Raw genomic sequence first — 25,696 nt, forward strand, 5'->3', positions numbered from 1 at the left:
TAGGGGAAAAAAATATAAAAAATAAAAAACGTACAATAAGCTGGTTGGATAAGTGTGCACACCCTTAAACTAATACTTTGTTGAAGCATTTTTTGATTTAATTACAGCATTCAGTCTTCTTGGGTAGAAGTCTATCAGCATTGGCACATCTTGACTTGGCAATATTTTCCCGCTCTTCCTTGCAAAAGTGCTCCAAATCTGACAGATTGCAAGGGCATCTCTTGTGCACTGCCCTCTTCAGGTCACCACACATTTTCTATTGGATTTAGGTCTGGGCACTGGCTGGGCCATTCCAAAACTTCAATTTTCTTCTTGTGAAGCCATTCTTTTGTTGATTTGAATGTATGCTTGGGGTCATTGTCATGTTGAAAGGTGAAATTACTCTTCATCTTTCTAGCAGACACTTGAAGGTTTTGGGCCAAAAGTGACTGGTATTTGGAACTGTTCATAATTCCCTCTACCTTGACTAAAGCCCCAGTTCCAGATGAAGAAAGGCCATCCCAAACATGATACTGCCACCACCTTGCTTCACTGTGGGGATGGTGTTCTTTTGGTGATGCAAAGTGTTGTTTTTATGCCAAATGTACCTTTTGGAATTGTGGCCAAAAAGTTCAACCCTGGTCTCATCAGACCGTAACACATTTTCCCACATGCTTATGGGAGACTTGATGTATTGTTTTGCAAATAATTTTAGCTGGGCCTGGATGTTTTTCTGTGTAAGAAAAGGCCTTTGTCTTGTAACCCTACCCCATAGCCCAGACATGTGGAGAATGCAGGAGATTGTTGTCACATGTAGTACACAACCAGTACTTGCCACAAATTCCTGCAGCTCCTTCAGTGTTGCTGTAGATCTCTTGGCAGCCTCCTTGACCAGTTTTCGTCTCTCCTTTCATCAGTTTTGGAGAGACACCCAGTTTTTTGCAATGTCACTGTTGTCCCATATTTTAAGCCGCAGTGGTACAGTGGTTGCTTTGTTGCGTGTCAGCAAGAGGTTTGATTCTCAGCTAGTGTGCGGGGAGTGCCTTCTGTGTGGAGTTTGCATGTCCTCCCCACGGTCAAGTGGCCTCCGAAAGACATGCGTGAATGGGTGTGTCTTCACTGAAGGTTGGGCGTCGGGCTGGCAACTCGGCACCATAAAAATCTACTGCCAATCATTAGCGGACCGGAGTTCCACTGTGGCGACCCCTTACCGGGAAAAGCCGAAAAGACAAACAACTGCTGTTCCATATTTTCTCCACTTTTTGATGACTGTCTTCACTGTATTCCATGGTATATCTAATGCTGTGGAAATGTTTTTCTTCCCTTCTACTGACTGATACCTTTCAGCAATGAGATCCCTTTGATGCTTTGTAAGCTGTCTGCAAACCATGGCTTTTGCTGTAGCAGGCAACTAAGTAAATGTCAGGAAAATCCTGCTAGGACAGCTGAACTTTATTTAGGGTTAATCAGAGTTCATAGGATGGTACTAGGCTTATCAAGCCTAGCCACAACAATTTCCTGGATATTTCTTCCCACAATATTTGCTTCCCTGGATCCCTGGAGTCTCTGATTGATGGCAGGTATGTACCCAAGAAGACTGAATGCTGTAATTAAATCAAAAGGTGCATCAACAAAGCATCAGTTTAATGGTGTGCACACTTATGCAACCAGCTTATCGTACCTTTTTTTATGTTTTATATTTTCCCCCCTAACAGATTTGCTTGTTTTTCAATTGAATTGTACAGGTTATAGGTCACATTAAAGGTGGGAAAAGTTTTGAAATGATTTATTGTGGTGTCATTTTTTATATCACAAAAACTTGGCATTTTAACAGGGGTGTGTACACTTTTCATATCCACTGTATGCATAAATTGCAGTAATTCTATACACATCTTTTTTATACCTTATTATCTAACTCTGTTATTCTACCTAATTCCACTATAGTATAATCTAAGACTTTTACTGTTTCATTACATAACATGCCAATCCCAGAACATGCATCTTTTCCCATATTCCAAACCATACTTTTACCCAACAGTTGTTCTGTCTGTAACCTTTCTACTTCTGTTAATATTCTTGTGTCTTGTAAAATAATTATATGCATATGAAGTTGCACACACCATTCTAAAACACCTAATCTTCTTTTACTATTAAAATTTATAGATAGGATTATCAGCTACTTACAGGTTTGTTGCCCCTTCTATCTTACCCTTTGCTTTTTATTTTCTTTCATTGTCAAACTTTTAAATTTCCTTTTTCTGTCTTTCACCTTTTGTCCTATTGAATTCTTTTTTTCCTCTCACTGTTTTCCAATTTATATTTTCTTCTTGAATTGCTTCCTGTACCACTTCTTCACTTTCATTGTGTTCATCTTCTTCATCTCTTGTTTTTTTCTTTATTCTCCCCTTTGTTTTACATCCTGTTCTTCATGGTCATGGTCTACATTTTTATCTATTATACACACATTCACATGTTCTTTCTTTCTTGTTCTTTCCGTTGTATCTGCAAATCACACTCTACCCAAGCATGTCCCATTTTTCTACATTTTGCACACACTAAATCACTTTTTTTTGCTTCAAGCCCCATCTTTCCACAAATAAAACATTTCCTTTATCACAAGTTCTTATTAACTCATCCTTCCCACAGGAAATAAAAAAAAACATGTTTTTGGCTGGCCCCTATGTCTGACAAATCCTCTGTTACCTTTGACATGTATTATACTTGGATTATTTACAATTTTATCATTTTCACTTACGAAATCTCCCCAAAGTCCCATCCCCCCGTCCATAAACCTCTATCATCATATATTTTTGTAGTATCCATAACTTCTTTGCATACAGTCTTTAAATGGTACTTTAATGCTTCTTTACTAACTTCAGTTGAAAATTGTATTACAATCTTATTTGTTGTTTCGCTATTAAAGGTCTGTATTGAATAAGAGATCCACAGATTACAGCCTTTTTCAGACTTCTCTAAAATACTTTCCGTATACTGTCCTGTCTCAAATAAAATGTCACAGTAAGTGTCTTTATTAAGATATATAAAGACACTTACTTCTTTAGTAGAAGTTCCCAAGGCAGCAATTACTGTATCCCATAACTTATACCTCTCACCTTCTTTCACTTCTTTGCTGCTAAGCCACGCAACAGATTTCTTTTTCACCATCTCTCTTTCTCTCACTCACTTCTTTCCTTCTTTTACCATTCTTGCATATAATTTCTTTTTTCCAATGAGTTCTTTCACCTCCTCGTATTGTATTGTATCCATGATTTTGCCCCAAGATGCTGCCACTTCACTTTCTGGTTTGTTCTGGCTCATCATTTCTTTTAGATAAACATCCAGCAATTCTCCCAACTAGAGGGTTGTAATTATACATTCCGATTTCAACCCTTCAAACAGAGCCTTTTGAAACATGTTTTCTAAGTGCTGTGAAGGTTCGTCAACCTTCATTTCACCATCCTTCTCTGCTCTCGCTAAATCATCAGCTCCTCCACACTTATTTTGCTTCAGTGACTGGTAGCTTTCCAACACTATTACTTTCTCCAGATGCCTTTCTTCTACTTGTTAGACAATCTCCATACGCTTGTTCATTGCATCTGTCTTGCTCCCAGCTTCTCTGAGCCGTCTGCATGCTCGGAACACAAGTTGGAAGAGTAACTGCACAGCGAGTCCACGTTCGCTATGAGTGGGGCAAGTTCCTGATGCCCTGGCCAGATTTCCCTTAGCAGTATTAGCACCACTTTGGGTCTCTGCAGAAAAAAGGTGACTAACCCATCCATCAGTGGGGAAAAAAGTCACATAAAGTAATAATATAATAAAGTATAATTTTCCTTATTAATTTTCTGCTTTTGTTTACCGGGAAAATGTGACTGGGTGAAAAACCCTTTTCAGTGGAGACCTGGGTTGAAACGCTCCAGTAAAAGAAACATTTTGTACATGAGAAAAATGACATATAAATTTATATAAAAAGATTATTTAGTAAGACAGCTGTAACCAAATACAAAACACAGATGGAAGACCGCATTTAAATAATGTATGTGGAAGCATGGTCAGAGATTAAAGTAAGTTGTATATAACTGTATATAACATATATACATTGCTTTGTGTCACAAGAGCTATGTACTTTCATTTTTCACAAATAATACACAGATAGTTTAGTAAAATGAGGCAGAATTTATTTTTAACAATTTCCTTTGTAACAAATACATGGCTTTTTTTAGGAAGGTTTTGATCTGTGTTTTGAAATTGGTAAGATTCTCTGTTCCTAATATCAGAGGAAGAGAATGTGTGTGGTAATCTCATTCCCAGTGTATAAAAGCACTTCTCTTATTTAAAACCCAGCTTTACCCCTTCCACTCATACCAAGTACCATCTTCATTCTAAAAGATAACTACATGTGTGCACATCTTTCTAACTTTTCTAGCCACCTCACTATAGAAGCAGTCCCGTTCATAGGTAGGTACTAGGCTATCTGCCCGAAGGCATTTATAAGCCTAGTTGGAATGTGTTAGCTTTCGCTGCCCCCTTAGATTAGTTCTCTGTGCCTCTGTCCAGCAGAGCCATTGAAGTGATTCCTGGGGTAAACTTTCTGTTTCCCATCCACTCATCAAGGTTTCTCTTGAAGAGGGTTAGTGAGGAGCTCTGCCTAATGTAGATTGGAATCTTGTTCCAGAGCATGGGACGTCTTTGGGACAGGAATCTATCCCTCCAGCACATCCTATTTATCGTTGCAATGATGTTTAGATCCCTGGAGCGTGTGGCTCGAGGGGATATGGTTTTCTTTAGGTGGAGCATGTCCATCAATTCTGGGTTGGATATGGCCTTGTAAGTAAGGCAGAGATCACCTCTGAGTAGGCGGTATGCAACTGAGTACAGCTGGAGTTTCTTCAGTCAAGCTGCATTGGGCATCTGCTTGAGGCCAGTGATCCTCTTGAAGAGGAACTTCTGTGGTCTTTTCAGTTGTTGCAGGTGTCTTGTAAGGTACATCCCAAATGGGGCATTGTATTCTATGATGGGTCTGATAAGTGATGCATAGAGGGGCCCAATGACCTCTTTCGATCTGTATTCAAACCCTTTTGTGATTAGGTGGGCCACATAGAAGGATTTTCTAACCACTTTGGCAATGTGATTATCAAAGGAGAGGTTACTATTTACTTGGGTCCCCAGATCCCTTATTACATCTTCCGTATTTAGGGGGCTACCATCTATGTGGTAGTTTGTGGGTACTTTGTTTTTTCCAAAGGGGATGACTATGCACTTTTTGGCATTTAGCTTGAGACCATGGTTTTGACACCAGGTATCTGTCTCAGTGAGACCCTTTTGGAGGATGTCTGTGTCAGCTGGAGAGTCAGTTATAGCCCCTAGTTTGCAGTCGTCTGCGAACTTGGTGAGCCATAGTCCTCCTGTGCTTGCCTGTACCTCTGAGAAGTATATGCCGAACAGGAGGGGTCCTAGGACTAAGCCCAGGGGAACACCACTTGTAACAAGTTTAGAGTCAGACCTAGCTCCTGCAACTCTTACCATGTGGGTTCTGTCCATGAGCCAGTTGGCAGCCCATCCCGTGATGTAGGGGTTTATGTTCAGGCTGGTGAGCTTGTCTATAATACCTGAGTGGGGAATAGTGTCAAAGGCCTTTGCGAGGTCTAGGTAGGCTGTGTGGACCACCTTTCCCTCGTCTGTAGCTTTGGTAACTGTCTCAAAGAAGTCCACCAGGTTTAGGAGGCATGATCTACCCTTAAAGCTGAACTGAGTTGGATCCAGTGTTTGGAGGTTTCCAATGTCTCTGTTAATGAGATCCATGATGATGCGGTCCATAGCTTTGCAAACCAAGCTAGTTAGGCTTATAGGGCGATAGTTCCCGGGGTCCATTGTGGCTCCACCTTTGTGGAGCGGAATAACCGTTGCTGTGTGCCACTCTGTGGGCATGTAGCCTGTGGAGAGGCTGAGTTTAAACAGTGTGTTTAGGTGAGGGGTTAGTTCGTCTTTGAGCTCATGTAGTACAAAGCCTGGGACACCGTCCAGTCCCATTGATGCTGTGTTTTTGGCTTTGGAAAGGGCTGTTTTAACCTGAGGGGCACTACATTCTACTGGTATAGTTATGGGCCCTTTTGGGGATGAGAGGGGGGTGAAGTTTCCACTGAACCTGTCTGCCAGGATGTTGGCTATATCAGTCGGTTCAGTGTATTTTGTGCCATTCTGCACTAACTCCAAGCAGATCTGAGAATTGCCACTTAGATTCTTGACATAGCTAAAGAATGCCTTGTGGTTATCTCTGGAGTCCATGGCAATTTTTCTTTCAAAGCTAGCCGTGGATGATTTTATGAGGGAACGTAGTTTCTTGCTGATACTGATCAGGGATCTCTTCCCTTCTTGGGATTTTACTCTTTTCTGTACTAGTTTCCTCCGTCTATTGTATTGCTTGTTTATGGCAGGGGTCCAGCAGACTGGTTTCCTTTTCTTGGAGGAGTGAGTCTTGGTTTTGTTTGGGATAGCATGATCCATGCATTCTTGTAGGTGCCCGTAGAGTGCATTAGTAAAGGATTTTGCAGCTTGGACAGCGTTATCCTTTAGCATAGGGGCTTTGAAACTTCCACCTCGGTCTTAGGTAACGTGAAGTTTGCTTTTGAAAAGTTTTTCACTATGGTTTCTTTGACCGGGGGTGGTGATGGAATGTGGATATCCAGAGTGATTAGTTTATGGTCAGATCTAACCAGTGAGGGGTTGACCTCCGGTATGGGACCCCGTTCGCCCATGTTGGTGATGACCAGGTCCAGTATGTTGCCACCTCTGGTGGGGGGGGGGGTGTCAACCAGTTTATCCAGGGCGTTTGAGTTTATAAATTCTAGGAAATGTTGAGCCAGGGAGTTCATACTTGAGTAGTTCTCCCAGTTAATGTTTGGATAATTGAAATCACCCAATATCAGGGTGTTTGGTAGGACCTTTATGTTTCCCAGTGTTTCCAGGAATGCTTAGTGGGGGTCTTGGGACATGGTAGGTGATCTGTAGCAAGCTATAATTTGAATAGCAGCTTTGCCTCCTGTTAGTTGCACGTGAATGATATCTGAAGCATCGTGCTGTGCCAGTAACCTGGAGATGTGGGTAACCTTGATGAATATGGATACTCCCCTGCCTTTTGTATTTCGGTCTGGGTTTTGTGGCTGAAATGTATGGCATGAGTTGTAGCCTGGTAGTGCTGTGGTGCTCTCTGGATCCTTAAACCAGGTTTCTGTTACTGCACATACATTGATTTTCTCCATACTGATGAGTGCCTCGAGTGCATGCATTTTGAGGTTTAGACTTCTGGCATTGAGCAGCATTACCGTCAGTTTTTTGTTATTTGTGCTGTTTACAGTGGTGGGTTTGTCTTTTGAGTCTTGCCTAAAAAAGGCACTATGGGGTGGCAAGAGCCTTGGCCAGTATTCAAAAGCCTAAGGGTGACAGGTGCAAGCCGTCTCTAGCAAAGCAGCGTGGCTTGTTGAGCATGTCATCTCAGGCTGACAGACACTGGATCCCCTTTGAATGACACCAGAAGCTTAGCCAATTGTTGAAATTGATAATTTTTTCTCTATACCGTGGTATAATTCTTGGTGAGGGCAGGATGCTACTCAGGGACAGGGTCATACCAGCCTGGGCTATGTGATCAGAAAGCTCCTCCATGTCTCTCTTCATGTGGTCCAGGGAGGTACGGTTCAGGTCATTCACACCAACATGGACAATGACAGAGTCATATTTGTACTTGTTCTGGAGTGATTGTGTTATGTGGCGGATCCTGGCACCCAACAGGCAACTAACAGTAACCTTCTCCTTGTTCAGCCTAGTGAGTGGGACGTCAGTGTGCCTGACTATAGAGTCACCTATTACTAGTGTGTTGGCTATGTTATTTTCCTTAAGGGCTGTGATTGTGTGGCACACTGGTTTTGTGAAGTATGTGTTTCATGGTTTGTGTTGTGGGGTGGAGGTTGCTTGGATGTCTGCTTTGGAGGTCTCTGTTGCTTTTGCAGATTTTTATTTAGAGCCCCCGAGTATGTTTTTGTGTATTTATGTGTGTTTTTTGCCAGTGCTGATTTCATAGGTCTACATGAGACTGGTGGTGTGATGCAAGTAATCCCCTTCTCCTCTTGACTGCCTGGTCCAGTCTTGTGTTGAGAGAGCTTAGCCTCTAGTTTGGCTGTATAATTGCATCTCTCGCATGTATTAGTGTTTGGTGGAAGGAGGAGAGGGTTGTCTGTGTACATGAGGCAATTGTAACATTGCCTCAAAATGCACAGATTCACCAGTTGGACTGGAGAGTACACCTGAAACTGCCCTTTGGACATGCCTAGATAGGTACAGTTAACGGTTTTACTGATTGGTTGGTAAGGTCAAATAGAGAGACTTGTCCTTCTCTACAGTATAGGGGGGTCTAGTGCTAAGGTTTATTAGTGCTTGCTATGAGTTTTGGGCAAGTGCAGAGATGAGAAGTGAATGATTTGAGTGCTTAAGTTAAAAGTTTGCCTAGTTCCAAGGGAAAAATTGAAGAGTAGACTTTGTGGAGCCGGGAATAGTTTTACCCTAGCCAGCTGGCGCTGCCCGGCGTGCAAAACCAAATGCGGGTTTTATAGCCGGGAAATGAAAGAGATGATAATTAGCCCAAAATGGCCAAAAACTACTAATTACTGGGCTGAAACCACTCCTCCAGGGACAGATAGGCTGCTCAAATCTCCCTCTCTCACAGTGAACAGAGAAACTTCCTTCTATCCAAGTAAGGTATGGGCAAACACAGAAACTTGTAACACAGCCCTGAATTCAGCACTAACCTGAAAACTGGACAAAACTAGCTTAGAAAGGCAGGAAAACAAGTATTTTTTTCAGAAAATAAAGCAGATACAATAAAAAAAAAACCACTTTAAATGCACAAAAATGGCGATCACACTTGAGTGTGTAGCCTACAACAGTTAAACAGGTAATTTAAACACAAAAACAACTTTGTTAAAGTCGGGCAGTAAAATAAGTACAATATGTAGCTGAAACCAGCTTTTTAAATCACAGAAACTCTAGAAAATCGGCGTTTTAGGCGGAATTAGCTAAAGGCAGCAAGACTTAATCACCCCAAAGTCTCTCTTTTATCTCTCTGCTGCTGTAGAACTCTGCAGGGCACCAGGCAGGAGCTTGCTGAGCTGTATGCTTGCACAAAAACCTTGCAAATGCGGGTTTTATAGCAGGGAAATGAAAGAGAGAGAAATTAGCCCAAAATGGCCAATAAACTACTAATTTCTGGGCTGAAACCACTCCTCCAGGGACAGATAGGCTGCTCAAAGCTCCCTCTCTCACAGTGAACAGAGAAACTTCCTTCTATCCAAGTAAGGTATGGGCAAACACAGAAACTTGTAACACAGCCCTGAATTCAGCACTAACCTGAAAACTGGACTAAACTAGCTTAGAAAGGCGGGAAAACGAGTATATATTTTTTTTTCAGAAAATAAAGCAGATACAAAAAAAAACACTTTAAATGCATAGAAATGGCTATTGCACGAGTGTGTAAGTGCAAGATTCATAACCAAACATTGTCAGTTCTATTCATATCAAGTTCTACTGTGACTAAAATAAATTAATCAAATCCACACTTTTCTTCCTCCTCTAGCTAGCTGTCTGTACAACCCACACATATATCCAACTCTTTCTTCATCAAAGACTCTCTTTGACTGTCATAAACTCACCACTTACCATTTAATCCCTCCAATCACAAAAACACTCCTATTCCATGTGATACAGTATTCTAAGACCAAATAGAACCAGCAAAATGAAAAGGTAGGTAGTGTTGCTATACTCTGATCTCCCTTGAAAAGAAGCTACTGGGCCTAGTGGTAGTAACCTGTTCAACAAAAGGTGAATTGATGAATGGAGAGAGAGAGAAAATAATTCATTCATTCATTCATGCATTAATTTAAAATAATTCCCTTAACTTTTCATCCCTCAAACCCTCCCAGAAATAAATAACGCTGAAATCCTCATGTCTCTTCTAAAAGTAAGTGAGGTCTGTATGCATAACAGGAATTTACATTCCTTCAGGCAACAATACATATATCTCAATAAGTTGTCTGTGCTTCTTGAAATATTTCACAGGAACCTATCATAATGGACAATTGAAATATTGACTGGCAGTCCATAAGCCATGATATCTCTAATGATGCAATAAACATATATGGGCAAACCCAGTTTACTGTATCCTCAGCTAAGTACAATAAGCACTCTGACAGAAAATCCATCTTAGATTGTAACTTCACAAATTCTCTCCTCTGGTGCTCTTCCTGATGACCAACTCCCTACCTTCACTATAACAGGCCACCAAAATATCCATAACTCCACTACTCTGCCCAAGCTTGCAAAATGTCCTTTTTACAAAAAGATACATTCATCTCAAACTTACTGGGATCAGCTAATAACCCTTCAATGAGATGACACTGTCTTGCTATTCAACACCACTCTTCAATTTTCTAAATGTACATGCCCCTATAAGAACCAAACAAATCAAAGCAAATCCAGAACCCTGGCTCTCCAGACAAATCAAGCAACTCATGAACCAAAGGGACAAAACATGGGGAAACCTGAAGAAAAAAACCTACAGAAACAAATATCTCGGAAATACCACCAAAGAACTAAGCTGACAACAGATCATATTATATCACTCTCCAAACTTTAAGTCAGAGGAACCTAAAACTGTTCTGGTCTTCAAACAACTACTAAATCCTGGCAAGTCACCCAACCTAGCTCCTCTCCTGTCCCTCAATTAAGTCAGTCACATGACTTGGCCTTTCAATTCAGTAAAGACCATCAACTGGGTAATGATTATTCTAAATCTCTCATCCTGCCTGCACTACCTTACAACCTTTGTCTGCCTACCCAGATGTTCTTCATCTCACATTGCTGCAGTCCTTACACTTGGGTAGTCCGCTGTCCTCGGTCGGCCCGAATATCAAAGTATTAGGCTGACGTCGGTCAAGGCGCTTAAGACTGACATCAGGACGTCAGGGTACAAATGCGCATGACCGACGTCATATCCCCAGTCTTTTTTGCCGCATGGTCCGATGCAGAAGCAGCGTTGCAAGTGCCGTTCGGCGTTCTGAAATTTTTCGAATTCGGAGTTTCAGACCGAGTCAAAGTTGGCTAAGTACCCCGTTGGGGAATATTTTAGTTTTTCTTGCCTCAGTGGTTTACGGATGTCAGAAAAAGTGAATAACTGTATTTCTTGTGGGAAACAGATACCGCATAGAGATTATCATTCTTTGTGTATTCCTTGTTTGGGGCCTGAGCACGGCGTTGTTGGGTGTCGCTTGTGCTAGGTTCAATAAGCGCACTATTAGCGAAGGTTAGATTGTGCCAGGTTGGTCTTTGGGAAGTGGTGCAATTATAATATGCCGCCGGATGCTCCGGCGCCCGCTTATTCGAAGCGCAAAGACAAAGCAGCTAAACCCAGGCAAGAAGAGTCCGGACGCCGGTTCTTTAGAGGTCAGTGGAACCGGTGGTTCCGCCGGAGGTTTCTCTGGAGTCCCAGGGGGAGACTTTGTTATTGCAGGATGTGGCCTCCCAGGAGGCAGGTCAGGCTGAAGGGGCTTCTCAAGTTACTGTACTCCCTCCCTTCCTAGGGTGGTTAGGCCCTCTCCTTCTGTTTCTAAGGCTTCTCCCAGAGGCAGGCCAGGGTTAGCTTCTGTTGGTGTCACTCCTAGTTCATCAGGATCTGTGCCCAAGAAGCACATGCTTAAAATGGCAGAAGATTTAATTACTTTGATTAGAGGTTCTTTGCCCCTCCTGATAAGAGGCCTAGGGTGGAACCAGAGTTGGGGAGTTTTGAGCGGGCTTGGATGTTTCAGAGTCTTGGCTGAAGACTTGCAGGAGTATTCTCCTTATTCTGATTCTGATGTGGATGATTCTACTCCTTCTGCTTCTCCTCCAGAGGATTTTTCTTTTCAGAGACTCTTCATTCCATGAGGGAACATTTTAAGTGGGAAGGTCAGGACTTCTCTGATTCCAGGAAAAGGCTTAGGGAATTTTTGCTTTTACCCCAGTATAGGCCTTTGGCTATACCTCCTGTTCTGGATGTTGTGGAAGATGTGTTTGCAGAGGCTTCACTTAATCCTGATTCTTTGCCTCCTGCTCCTGTTAAACCGGATAGGTATTACAGGGTGCCTGAAGCTCATAAATATCTTTATAAGAGTCCTAGGGCGGACCCAGAAACTGTTAGTCAGGGACCTAAGGGCGTCAAGGCCTCTGTTGTAAAAAATCCGGTTCCTCCAGATAAAGAGGCCAGGGCTTTGGATAGATGGGGAAAGAAAGTCTATACTTCTTCCACCTTAGCTATGAGGGCTTTGAATTGCCAGTTTCACATGTTGAAATATCAAAACTATCTACTTTCTCAATTGAAGTTTAAGGTAGATGCTCTGGCGGAAGGTATTGAGTGTAAAGAATTACAAGATTTGGTACATGTTTCTGAACAGGTGGGTAAGCATTCTTTACAATGTGGTTTTGATGCTGTACAGGCCTCGTCTAGGGTGGCTGCCACTGGGTCAGTTCTTCGAGCACGCCTGGCTGAGGGATCAGAATTTATCTGACCATGTTAAGACAAGGATTTTAGATGCTCCTTAACAGTCTGATGTGTTGTTTGGTTCACCTGTAGAGGCAGTCTTAAAGAAAATGGAAGACAAGGCTAAGTCGATGCAGACTGTTAAAGATTTTTTGCAAGTTCAGCCTCCGAAGTTTAGTAGGAATTGGCCTGCTAAGGGGTGGACGACCCTTCTTATGATTCACAGTCTAGGGGTAGATCTAGGCGTGGTAGGGGCAGAGCTCAGGGCTCTTTCAGGCCTAGAACAGGAGTTCACCTGCACAGTCTTGGTGAGGGCAGGGGCCAGTCCTTTCGTAAACAGGCCCAATGACCTACCTTTTCAGCTGCCAGAGCCTTCTCGTCTGGCAGCACCTTTGGGAGGAAGGTTGGCACTCTTCAAGGAAAATTGGAGTTTAATTACCCAAGACAGATGGGTATTGGATATCATACACCAAGGTTACAAGTTTTATTTCCATACCTTGCCTCCTTTCAAAGGCATGCCAGACGTTCCTCCTCAGCAAAGAATAGAGGCTCACAAACAAATTTCTCTGCTGCTTCAAATAGGGGCCATACAGCCGGTCCCTTTGCCAGAAGTAGGCCTAGGATTTTATTCTCGCCTGTTCCTAGTACCAAAGAAGGGGAACACGTGGAGACCGATTTTGGATTTATCTATCCTCAACACTTATCTGGACATTCCCAAGTTCAAAATGTTGACGTTACAACAGCTTTTACCTCTGCTGGGCAAAGATCACTGGATGGTGACTCTGGATCTCAAGGAGGCTTACCTTCATGTTCCTGTCAGGCTAAGTTGCAGGAAGTATCTGCGTTTTCGGGCTGGGACTTCTCATTATCAGTTCTCTGCATTGCCCTTTGGCGTATCTACTGCGCCCAGAGTGTTCACAAAAGTTCTGGCTCCAGTGATAGCTTTCTTCAGGCTAAAAGGAATACAGATCTATCCTTATTTGGACGATTGTCTGATTCTGGCTCAAGAAAGGGACGAACTTCTTCATCATTTGCAATATGTGATAGCAGTGCTAAGATGCCTGGGGTATTCTGTGAACGAAATAAAGTCCAGTCTAGTACCCTCTCAGGACATGTGCTTTCTGGGTGTGAGACTGAATACAGCATCCCAGATGGCCTTTTGACCCCGGACAAACAAAAGAATCTTTCCCTTTACTTCCATCAATTGTCGCATCAGTCCAGGCTGACTGCAAGGACAGTCCTTCAAGCCTTGGGGTTCATGGCATCTTGTATTCTGGTGCTTCCCAATGCCAAACTGCATATGAGGAAGCTGCAATGGTATCTCAAAAATGTATGGACACAGCACTGCCAGGATATGGACACTGTCATTCAGATAATACCTTGCATTCAAAAGGAATTTTTGTGGTGGGCTCAGGAATGTCACCTAAACAAGGGACTCTCTGTGACCCGGCCAGAGGCGAGTCAGATTCTAACGACAGATGCCTCAGACAAAGCTTGGGGAGCTCATCTAAATGGAAAGTGGATACAAGACACGTGGCCTGCCAGACTACAACATCTACATATCAACTTGAAGGAGATGTTAGCAGTCCAATTTGCATTAATAGCTTTCAAGGATTTACTTCTTCCAGGGCAGGTGTTGATTCTAACAGACAACACAACTGTCATGTGGTACATCAACAAGCAAGGGGGAACACATTCTTATCCTCTATGCAGGCAAGCAATGATTTTGTGGGAGACTGCTCTCAGTTTACAGCTAAATCTTCAGGCAAGGTTTCTGCCGGAGCACAGAACTCCTTAGCAGATGTGTTGAGCAGACGAATTATGGATCCCCACGAGTGGAAATTGGATCCTCATGTATTTCAGAAATTGACAGTGTCATGGGGAACTCCAGACATAGATCCGTTCGCTTCTCCACTAAACTACCAGCTGCCAAAGTTTTGCACAAAAAGGTTTCATCCCACAGCCTGGAAAGTGGATGCTCTTTCTTTCAATTGGAGCAATCTTCATGTGTATGCCTTTCCACCTCTGCCTCTCCTCCCAAAGGTACTTCTAAAGGTCAGACAGGACAAGCCAAAGATGATTTTAATAGCTCCAGATTGGCCTCGACAGCACTGGTACCCATTACTGAGAAGTCTGGTACGGGAGCCTCCATGGCCTTTGCCTTCGATTCCACACCTGCTGTCTCAGGAGAACAGTCATTTACTCAATGTCAAACTTCACTCTCTTCACCTAACAGCCTGGCATATTCTGTTTTGAACCCTGGAGGGTCTCAGCTTCCACAGCAAGTTTTGAATGTTATTTTGGAGACCAGAAGGCCTAGTACAAGGAAAGTGTCAGATAAATGGAAGAGATTTTTATTTTGGAGTACAGCAAAGGAATTTGATGTTTCTGAGCCTAATTTAAGTGTGGCTCTTCAATATCTTACTGAGTTACTGGACAAAGGTTTGTCCTTCTCTTCTATTAAGGTTCATGCTGCAGCAATTTCTGCTCACTATGACTGTGACCCACCATTGTTTTCTCATCCTTTGTTTAAGCAATTCCTTAGAGGGGCAAAGAATATAAGACCCCCACGTAGAGCTCCTACTCCTGCTTGGGATCTCAATTTTGTGTTGGAGAAACTCACTCTACAACCTTTTGAGCCTGCAGCTACTGCTGAGTTGAAATATTTATCATGGAAGACTGCTTTTTTGTTGGCCATTACCTCTGCAAGAAGGGTTTCTGAATTACAGGCCCTTATGGCGGTTGAGCCTTTCTTAATTTTCCATAAGGATAGGGTATCTTTGCGTACTAATCCTTCCTTTATGCCTAAAGTGGTTTCTAGTGTGGCTTTAAACCAAACTATTCATTTGCCTACTTTTTATGCAAACCCCCAAAATAAAGGGAAAAGATTTTGCACACTTTGGATGTACACAGGCAGTTGCGATATTATTTGAGCAGAACTAAAGGGTTCAGGCAGTCTCAGCAGTTATTTGTTTCATTTGCTTTGGGTTCTCAGGGCAAGCCTGTGTCAAAACAAACTATTTCTAAGTGGATTGGGTTTTGTATTGCTTTCTGTTATTCCCATCATGGTAAGGAGATTCCAGCTGGGATTAGGCCTCATTCCACTAGGGCTACTGCCACTTCTACAGCTTTTTTAAGGGGGTGGCTACTAAAGAGATTTTGGAGGCAGCTACTTGGAGTTCAGTGCATACTTTCTATAAGCATTATCACCTTCCACTTTACTCTAAATCAAGGGCTGGTTTTGCCACTGCAATTTTACAGGGCATTTTGGCAGCTCCTACTGCTCTATAGTTTTGCCATCCTCCCTTACCTCTGCTTTGGGATTCTACCCAAGTGTAAGGACTGCAGCAATGTGAGATGAAGAACATAGTACAGTTTTGTACCTACCATAAATGTAGATGTTCGAAGATCCACATTGCTGCAGTCCTCCCTCCTTCCCCTCTGTAGTTAGAGGTGGTTGTGTGGGTTGGGTTGTAAATATTGTGTATATTGTATATATTGTATATATAATTAGTGCAAGGGTGGTTGGTTGGTTTTGCTGTCTTTTGGTTTTGACCTTTCTTTTTAGGGTCTTCTGACATCTGGGGCAAGAAAAGACTGAGGATATGACGTCGGTCATGCGCATTTGTACCCTGACGTCCTGATGTCAGTCTTAAGCGCCTTGACCGACGTCAGCCTAATACTTTGATATTCGGGCCGACCGAGGACAGCGGACTACCCAAGTGTAAGGACTGCAGCAATGTGGATCTTCGAACATCTACATTTATGGTAGGTACAAAACTGTACTTTTCTATATAAATTAACCAACCCATTAAAGAAAGCTATGCTCCTAGCTTACAGAAAAAAATTTACATCTTACCCTTACACAAGGGCGGCACTATTACTGATCTTACCAATTATTGACTGATAGCCTTTCTGTCTCCATTTTCAAAAGTCCCAGAGAAATGTATTCATGCACAACTATTCTCCTTCATTTTAGACAAAAATCTGCTATCTCCAGTACAACATGGCTTCTGCCTTTGTTATAGCTAACTTCATAGCCACTAAAAATTAAAAACAGAAATGAGGGAAACCTAGATGTTAAGTTGTCCATCTCGCCTTCGTTCTTGCTGTTTGGGTTCGGAGCCAACTCGGCCATCTTCTATAGCTCGAGAGCTGTTTACTGGCTCGAGGCTACCCCTTATCCCAGAATGCCCAGCGTCAGCTTCCCAAATCTCGTTTGCCGCTTCAGCTGCGAGGTTGCTTCGTTACTGGCTCAGGCTTAGTATAGTTTTTTCTCTTATTATAACTGTTTATTCTTGAAAATTTGTTTTTTATCAAGTTTTTGTCTAGATATATTACTTTATCCCTTTTCGCTTTCTTGTGTGTTTTAGCTTTGTTGGCCGTCGCTCCATAACTTGCAGGCCTTCTGTTTCCCCTGAACTTGTTTAAATTAGAGAGTTCTCCCCCCTTAGGACAGCCGTTTAAATTAGTGGCTCTCCTTTCTGTTCCTTAACTGTAAAAAGAAAAAGAAAAAAAAAAAGACTTTAGTTTTTGTAGTATAGCATTTTCTTATTGTTGTTGTGGTGGTTGTTGGGAAAATGTCTAAAGATACCAAGGTATCTGGCTTCAAAAAGTGTGACTCATGCTGTCAGAAAATGTCTCTGACAGATGGGCGCACTAGTTGTGTATATTGTTTGGATGCTGTTCACCTGCAGGACTCCTGTTCTTTATGTCACACTTTTAGTCCAAGGGTCCTGCAGGAGCGCAAAAACAAATTAATCCTTTGGGGATTATTGAAGGCTCAGGATTCTCCGGCTAAAAGTACTCAGCCAGCGAAATCTACTAAGTCTGTCAAGCCTTCGGCTCCACCTTCAGAGCTGACTCCTTTACTAGACCAACCAAGTATATCAGTGCCAGCTGGCACCGACAAGGCAATTCCTCCGTCGGCTCCATCTGCTATTTCGGAGCCATAAGAGACTGAGGTCCGTCCTTGGAGTTCATCCACTTGGCACCTCAGTCACCCTTGTTACAGAGTGAACATAGCCATCATTCTTCCCACTCCTCTCAATCCTCTAGATTATAGGATCATGATGTGGAGAGAGTAGTAAGGTTGCTTAAGTCACAGACACTAGCAAAATTACTGTCCAGCCCACCTCAACAGGTATCGGCTCCAACCGTCTCTATTTCTGTTCCTCCTCCAACTACATTTAGCTTTGAGCTGGAGACCATGGATCCACAGGTAGTAGAACAGTCTGCGCCGATCATCATCTCACCTTCGGTTCCGTCAGCTCCGATTACCTCGATTGTACCTTCTATCAAGGGATTTGGGCGCTGGGGCTCTCTTGTCGGCTCTGAGGGGGGTAGTGGCATTGGACCCTTGTCCGACCCTGTTCTCCCCCTCAGAGCTTCGGCACAGGTGAGTTCGGCTCCAACATCGGCCTCAGAGCCATCACCCTCAACACAGAGAAAGACTCCTGTTTCTTCAGAGCCAGAGCTTTTTCTGCCTAGAGGTCAGGAAGCCTTCGAGGTCATGTGGAGTGTGCTGTCCCCTGAAACAGCTCTACTGCCAGCTCCATCGGCTCCTCCCCCCGTAGTGTCTGTTCCAACCTCTGCTCCTCCTCCAGACCCCAAGCATAGAAACCTATGTCCCAGTACACCCCATTAGGTGATCCCTCTTCTTCTGAAGCCTCCCCTGGTCACTCGGAAGAGCCTCCCCGGAAGAAGAAGTGCAAGAGGAAGCACATAGACTCCCCTGAGTCTGTCACCTCAGATACAGACATGGATGAATTGGAAGGGTCCCCAATGTCCCCCTCTGAAGATGTTTCCTTTTCGGACATCCTTGAAATGCTTAGGCAGAGGAGGGACTGGACTTCCCTAGTCCCTACCTAGGACGAGTCTGTATACCTGGACGCATTCAGTTCCCGACCTTCCACCTGGGCATCTCCTCCTTTTGATCCACTCATGTCTGTAGTGGCTCAAAAGGCTTGGTCAGCTCCAGATTCTGTGGAACCTACTCCAAGGAGACCAAACCAATTTATTACAACCCCCCAGTACAAACGATTCCTCTCCAAAGGTGTGCCCGTTGATGCCATGGTGGTAGCAGCAGCCACCAATAAAGAGTTGGCAGAAACCTCTTCATCTGTTCATCCTCCAAAGAGTCTCGGACGATGGACAGATATGGAAAAGATATGGAAAGCAAATGTTTGCTTCAGCGACCTTTTCAATGAGGTCCCTGAACTATCTGTGCCATTTTGCACGTCTTCAAAGGGATCTCCTGAAAGAGCTTGGAGATACCCTTCAAGATCCTGCAGCTGAGGGAGCACCAGCCAAATTAGCTTCTCAGCTTGCGACTCAATTCCATAGTCAACTCCTCCATGAGGCTAATTTCCTATGCAGCCAATGGAGCGAGCAGAGCTGCAGGGACAGGTGTGGCTCTCAGGAGACATGCTTGGATGCGGCTGTGTCACTTTGCGGAACCCTTTCGAGCGTCCTTCACCAATACTCCCTTCAATGGCTCCTTTCTCTTTGGGCCTCAGGTGAAAGACACATTGACCAGGTGTGAGCAGGAAGGCAAGACTGTCTCTGCCGTGGGAGTCTGTTTTTCCACCCCTTCCAGACCTTATCCCAAGGGTCAGAAGAGCGGAAAGATTTGGTTCTGAAAATCCCCGGGACCCTTGCCTGACACACGTGATTTTTCCCCCAGTGGCAGAGGGGGAAACAACAATAACAGACGCCGCCCTCGTGGCAGAGGGGGACTGCAAAACCAGGGTGACGGAGAAACCTTCTCTGCCAAGTCCTTCCAGCATCCCTGAAGGGGTTGCCCGACTGCTCACCTCTGGAGGCAGTCAGGGAAGACTTTCACTGTACCCAAAAGCCTGGCAAAACATAACGAGAGACAGATGGGTACTATCCATTATATCCGGAGGTTACAAAATTCCCTTCCATCAATTCCCCATAGAATCAAAAAACCTCATCCCAGATGTCCCACCCAATCTAAGGGATCAAGCAGTCACAGAAGTTTCAAGACTGCTAGAAAAAAGAGCCATTTAAGACGTCCCCGCAGACCAACTAGGACCCGGAACTTACTCAAGATTCTTTTTAGTACCAAAAAAAGACAGGGGACTGGAGGGCAATACTGGATCTCAGCAGATTGAGCAAATCTGTAGAAAAAGAAAAGTTCTGGATGGTGACACTGCAGTCCATTTTCCCTTTTCTGGGTCAGGACAATTGGATGTGCTTGATAGATCTTCAGGACGAGTACTACCATATCAAGATGGACAGACGCTCCAGGAGATTTCTTCACTTCCGGGTAGGGGCCAGTCATTACCAATTCAGAGCTTTGCCCTTTGGTCTCACCTCAGCCCCCAGGGTGTTCACCAAGTGTATGGCAGTAGTCACGGCTCACCTGAGGCGTCAAGGATTCCAGGTGTTTCCCTATCTAGACGACTGGCTCCTGACTGCTACCACCAGGCATCAACTCTTAGAGGCACAGGATTATACAATCACTTCATGCACTCAACTAGGCATTACAGTAAATTTTGAAAAATCTGCATTGTTGCCCTGTCAGTCTATCACATACATAGGAGCAGAATTGAACACACAAGAAATGTTTGCAAGATTACCACAGGAAAGAGTTTCCACTATTTGTCAACAAGTGTTGATTCTAATGCAGAGCAAAAGGATTCAAGTCAGATATGTCCTCCACGCTCTAGGCTCCATGGCAGCTGCCATTCTTCTCGTCCCATTAGCGCATTTCCACATGAGAATCCTTCAGTGGCTTCTTTTCACGCAGTGGTCTTTCCAGGAGCTACCCATGTCTCACATGATATTGATCACAGAAACAAGCAAAAGGCACCTTCCTTGGTGGATGGTCTCCCCACTAGTAATTCAGGGCAGACCTTTCGCACAACACCCTCCAGTAGCCACAGTGACCACGGACGCTTCCCTGGTAGGGTGGGGGGGGGCATTAGCTAGGCAGGACAGTCCAAGGCACTTTGCAACCTCATGAGTACCATCTGCATATTAATGCGTTGCAAGCCCTTCAAGACTCCCTTCCGGGACCATTGCAATCCAAACGGACAACATGTCAGTGGTGTGGTACATCAACAAACAGGGCAGGACCTGGTCTTACCCCTTGTGTCGAGAAGCACTTAGACTGTGGCAATGGGCGATTTCCTCCCAACGTTTTCTGATAGCAATGCACATCCCTGGGAAATCCAACATCATAGCAGACAGGCTCAGCAGAGCTATCCTCATGCCTCGAGTGGTCTCTGAATCAGAAAGTTGCGGACCTCATCTTCCGCAAATGGGGACGGCCTTGCTGCAACCTATTTGCTACTCCTCTCAACAACAAATGCAGCTGCTACTTCTCCCTACTTCCTCTTCCAGGTCATATACCCAGAGATGCTCTAGTCCACAATTGGCCTCAGGGACTCCTTTACACTTTTCCCCTAATACCAAGACTCGTACAGAAAGCAAAATTGTTGGGTTGTGCAAAATGATCCTCATTGCCCCATATTGGCCTCACAGATATGGTTCCCATTCCTGCACCTCCACTTCTGGATCAACCATGGATTCTGGACCCGGTTCCAGATCTTCTGATTCATCAATCAGGCGGGTTGCACCAATCCCTTCAAACTCTCCAGCTCACAGCTTGGTTACTCCACTCCCAACCTTAGGCAGGCTTTCCATTATCTCCCCAGCAGCCCGTGATATTATTGTTTCCTCACATAGGTCTACTACGAAGAAAACGTATGCTAGTAAATGGAAACAGTTTTCTTACTGGGCAGAATCTAGAAATTTGGATCCTTTCTCAGCCCCAGTCCATGAAATTCTTGAATTTCTAGCACAACTTTTTCAGTCTGGTGTGGCTTCTGCTACCATTAGAGTACAGCTAGCTGACATTTCTAATTTTCATATCGGTACATTTAACTCTAGCTTAATGTCTCATAAGCTCTGCAAGGTCTTTATGAGAGAAACATCTCTTCTTAGACCCCCAGTTAGAGATCCTCCTCCTCCTTGGGATCTCAGTTTAGTTTTAGCATCCTTAATTTTGCCTCCCTTTGAACCAGCAGCATCATGTTCCTTGAAATTTCTTTCTTGGAAGACACTTTTTCTGGTTGCTATCATTTCAGCTACACGGGTCTCAAAACTTCAAGCACTATGTGTTCATCCTCTTTACCTGGTGTTTCACAAGGACAGAGTTTCTCTGAGGACCAATCCATCCTTTATTCCTACAGTCTGTTCAGAGAACAATTTAAATCAATCCATATATCTCCCAGTTTTCTTTCCCAATCACAGCAACAAGGCAAAATACAAGCTCCACCAATTGGATGTGCACAGACAATTGCGTTTTTACCTCCATAGAACTAAGGAACTAAGAAAGTCAGACCAGTTATATCTTTCTTATGCTTTCAACAAACAAGGCCTTCCAGTTTCTAAGGTGACCTTATCCATATGGTTATCTGATACTATTGCCCTTATTTATCGGTTATGAAATAAAGAGCTACCAGCTAAACCAAAAGGTCATTCTACTAGAGCTTTAGCCACCTCTGTAGCTTTTCAGTCTAGGTTGCCCATAGACTCAATCTGTGCAGCTGCCACTTGGGCAAACCCTCACACTTTTATCTCTCATTACAAGGTGGATATGGTCTTCCGGAGCAGAGCTTCCTTTGGTTCTACTATTCTGAAGAGTCTGTTCCAATGAGCCACCTGGGATTTTAGGTGCCAGGGACACTGTCCCAAACAGCAAGAACAGAGGCGAGATGGACAACTTAACATAAAGAAGTTATGTACCTACCATAACGTTCCATGTTAGTTGTCTTCATCTCGCCTTCCTTCCTTACGTCCCACCCTCCTTCCCCCTTCCTAGAGGATTGAGAGGAGTTCCTTTCTGTTTTTCACTGGCTGAGTATCTTTTATTACTTCACATGCCAGGTAATTTATGACTCTATCCTTGTTTAGGTGTATTGGACAACCAGTTTTTAGGTAACTGGTTACTCTACTTATGTCTAGTGTGCCCTGTGACAAACGAGATCTGGGTAGCTGACACTGGGCATTCTGGGATAAGGGGTAGCCTCGAGCCAGTAAACAGCTCTCGAGCTATAGAAGATGGCTGAGTCGGAGCTGAGGATCGGCTCTGAACCCAAACAGCAAGAAGGAAGGCGAGATGAAGACAACTAACATGGAACATTATGGTAGGTACATAACTTATTTTTTTTCAGTCTTCCTTGACCTATCAAGAGCTTGTTACACTGTTTCATACACACAACTCTTATAAAAATTGCCCTCCGTAGGTCTAGATACACTCTCACTCATTTGTTGTGACAGTTAACTGTCCTGCAAACAGTAGGCTGTTAAATAACATTCTCTTTTCTTCCAATAACAATTATTTGTGAATGACCTCCAAACTGAAAAACTCATTCAATATATGAATGGATTCCATTCTGATCTGTGTTGCTGCAAAAGTGGATAGACTGCAATTACTAAGTCAGGATTCCCTTATTGCTACTGAAAACCTCTAACCCCCCTCCTCAAAATCCAAGCTCATCATATTCACCCCCCAAAAAAATGGGTTTATGTTCGGCCATCGAATGGGCTAACCATCAAACGTCTGAACATTGAACAGTAAGCATCGAAAGTTCACTCAGCAAACATTGATTTCATCGACAGGGTAAGTAACTACTTGTCCTACAGTTCCTCATTTCACACATGGAAATGTTTCAAACCCACCAAGATGGATGGCTTTGCCCCCACACCCCCCTTACTATATATACCAACTCCGAGACCACACTACAGTGGAGAAAAGGGGTCTGAAACACTTCTGCATGTGAGATGGGGAAGTATTGGATAAGTAGTTACTTACCCTGTCCATGAAGTGATAGTTCGCTGAGCGAACTTTTGATGCTTATTATTCAATGTTCAGCCATTCGATGTTTAGCCCATTCGATGGTCAAACATAGACCCAAAAAAACTCTCTACCCAGCATTCCCTCTTCACTCTAACTTCTACAAACAGCATAAAACTTGAGTTAGTAACCCACACTAAGCTACTATGTATAATAATCAATGATAAATTGAAACTACCATGTAAAAGATGTAATAAAAAAAAATCATCAAAAAAACTGGCACCCTTTATCTCTCAAAACCTTATCTAACAGACAGTACTAGAAAATGCATTGCTTCAGCTTTTCTTTTTCCATCAGTCGTCTATGCAGCCCTATTCTTATTAATGTTCAGGTAAGCCAGACAAAACTCCTTGAACAATGTTACAACAAAGTAGCCAAATTTACTGTTAATTTGACATACAAATTTTGCAATTGTGTAGCACTATACAGATTTCATAATTGCATAGCAGTATACACATTTCACAATTGTCTGGCACTATATAAATTTCACGACTAAGTAGCACTATACAAATTTCATAACTAATGTAACAATATACACATTTCATGATTGTGTAGCACTATAGCAGCTACATTGAATAGAAGTACCTCACTCCCTGACTCTGTAGCACTATAGCAGCTACATTGAATAGAAGTACCTTACTCCCTGACTCTGTAGCACTATAGCAGCTGCATTGAATAGAAGTACCTCACTCCCTGACTCTATCTCAAATACACAGCAGTCTGTGCCTGACAGTCCCCTACCTCCCTATTCAGCCAAACTAGAAGCTAAGCTCTCTCCACACAAGATTGTGCTAGACAGTCAAGAGGAGAAGGTTAACACCCGCACTACACCTTAAGCAACAGATAGCCCTTCTAAACTCACACCACCGACGCCCTCACATAGCACCACTAAATCCACATATGCGGAGGCCCTTAACTGTAACCTGCCCAAGCAACAATGACCTCCGACACTGAAATGCAAACAAACACCAATCACAACCAAAGTGTCACATAGCTCACACCACCAGTGTGCCACCCAGCAACAGCCCCTAAGGCAAGACAACGTACCTAACACTTTAGTCATAGGTGACTCTATAGTCAGGCACACTGATGTCCCACTCACCAGGCTGAACAAAAGGACAACATTACAGTGAGCTGCCTGTCTGGTACCAGGATCTGCCACATAACTCATGCACTCAAGTCACTCCACAACCAGTATAAATATGACTCTGCCATTGTCCATGTTGGAGTGAATGACTTGAGACGTACCTCCCTGGACTACATGAAAAGAGACATGGAAGAGCTCTCGGATCATGTGGCCCAGGCAGGTATGACTCTAGCCCTGAGTAGCATCCTGCCTTCTCCCATAATGATACCACAATATAAGGACAAAATGATTGACTTCAACAATTGGCTAAGCTTCTGGTGTCATTCAAAAGGGATCCAGTATCTGTCTGCCTGGGAAGACATGATCGACAGACCACGATGCTTTACCAGCGATGGTCTGCACCTGTTGCCCCTGGGATTCAGGTTACTGGCTAAGGCTCTTGCCACCCCTATAGTGCCTTTTTTAGGCAAAGTTCAAAGGACAAACCCACCACCGTAACGGGTACAAGCATGCAAAATCTAAAGGTAATGCTACTCAATGCTAAAAGTCTAAACCTCAAAATGCACTCCCTCAAGGTGCTCCTAAAAATGGAGAACATTGATATCTGTGCAGTAACTGAGACCTGGTTCAAGGCTCCAGAGAGCACCCCTGCAATACCAGGCTACAACTCTTACCACACTTTTCGGCCACCAAACCAGGATCAAAACACTAAAGGTGGAGGAGTGTCCGTATTCATCAAGGATATTCACACCACCAGGTTAGTTGCCCAACACAATGTGTCTGAAATTCTCTAGGTGCAACTAACACTAGGTAAGACTGGAATCCAAATTGTAGCTTGCTACAGGTCCCCCACCATGCCCCAAGATTCTCACTACACCTTTCTAAACAAAATGGAAAATATTAATATACAACCAAACACCCTAATACCGGGTGATTTCAACTACACTGCCATTAACTGGGAAAACTACTCGTGTACCAACACCTTTGCCCAGCGGTTCTTGGAATTCATAAATTACAATGCCCTGGTTCAACTAATCCATAGTCTCACCAGGGGCTCCAATATCCTAGACCTGGTCATTACCAACATGGGAAATAGATGCTCCACACCTATGTCACCCCCTCATTGGTCAGGTCAGACCAAAAGCTAATCGCCCTTCACATCCACATCCCACCCCCATCCCCAGTA

Source organism: Protopterus annectens, chromosome 5.part1 (genome assembly GCF_019279795.1).
Source record: "Protopterus annectens isolate FY-2018-M chromosome 5.part1, PAN1.0, whole genome shotgun sequence".
Taxonomy (NCBI): Eukaryota; Metazoa; Chordata; order Ceratodontiformes; family Protopteridae; genus Protopterus; species Protopterus annectens.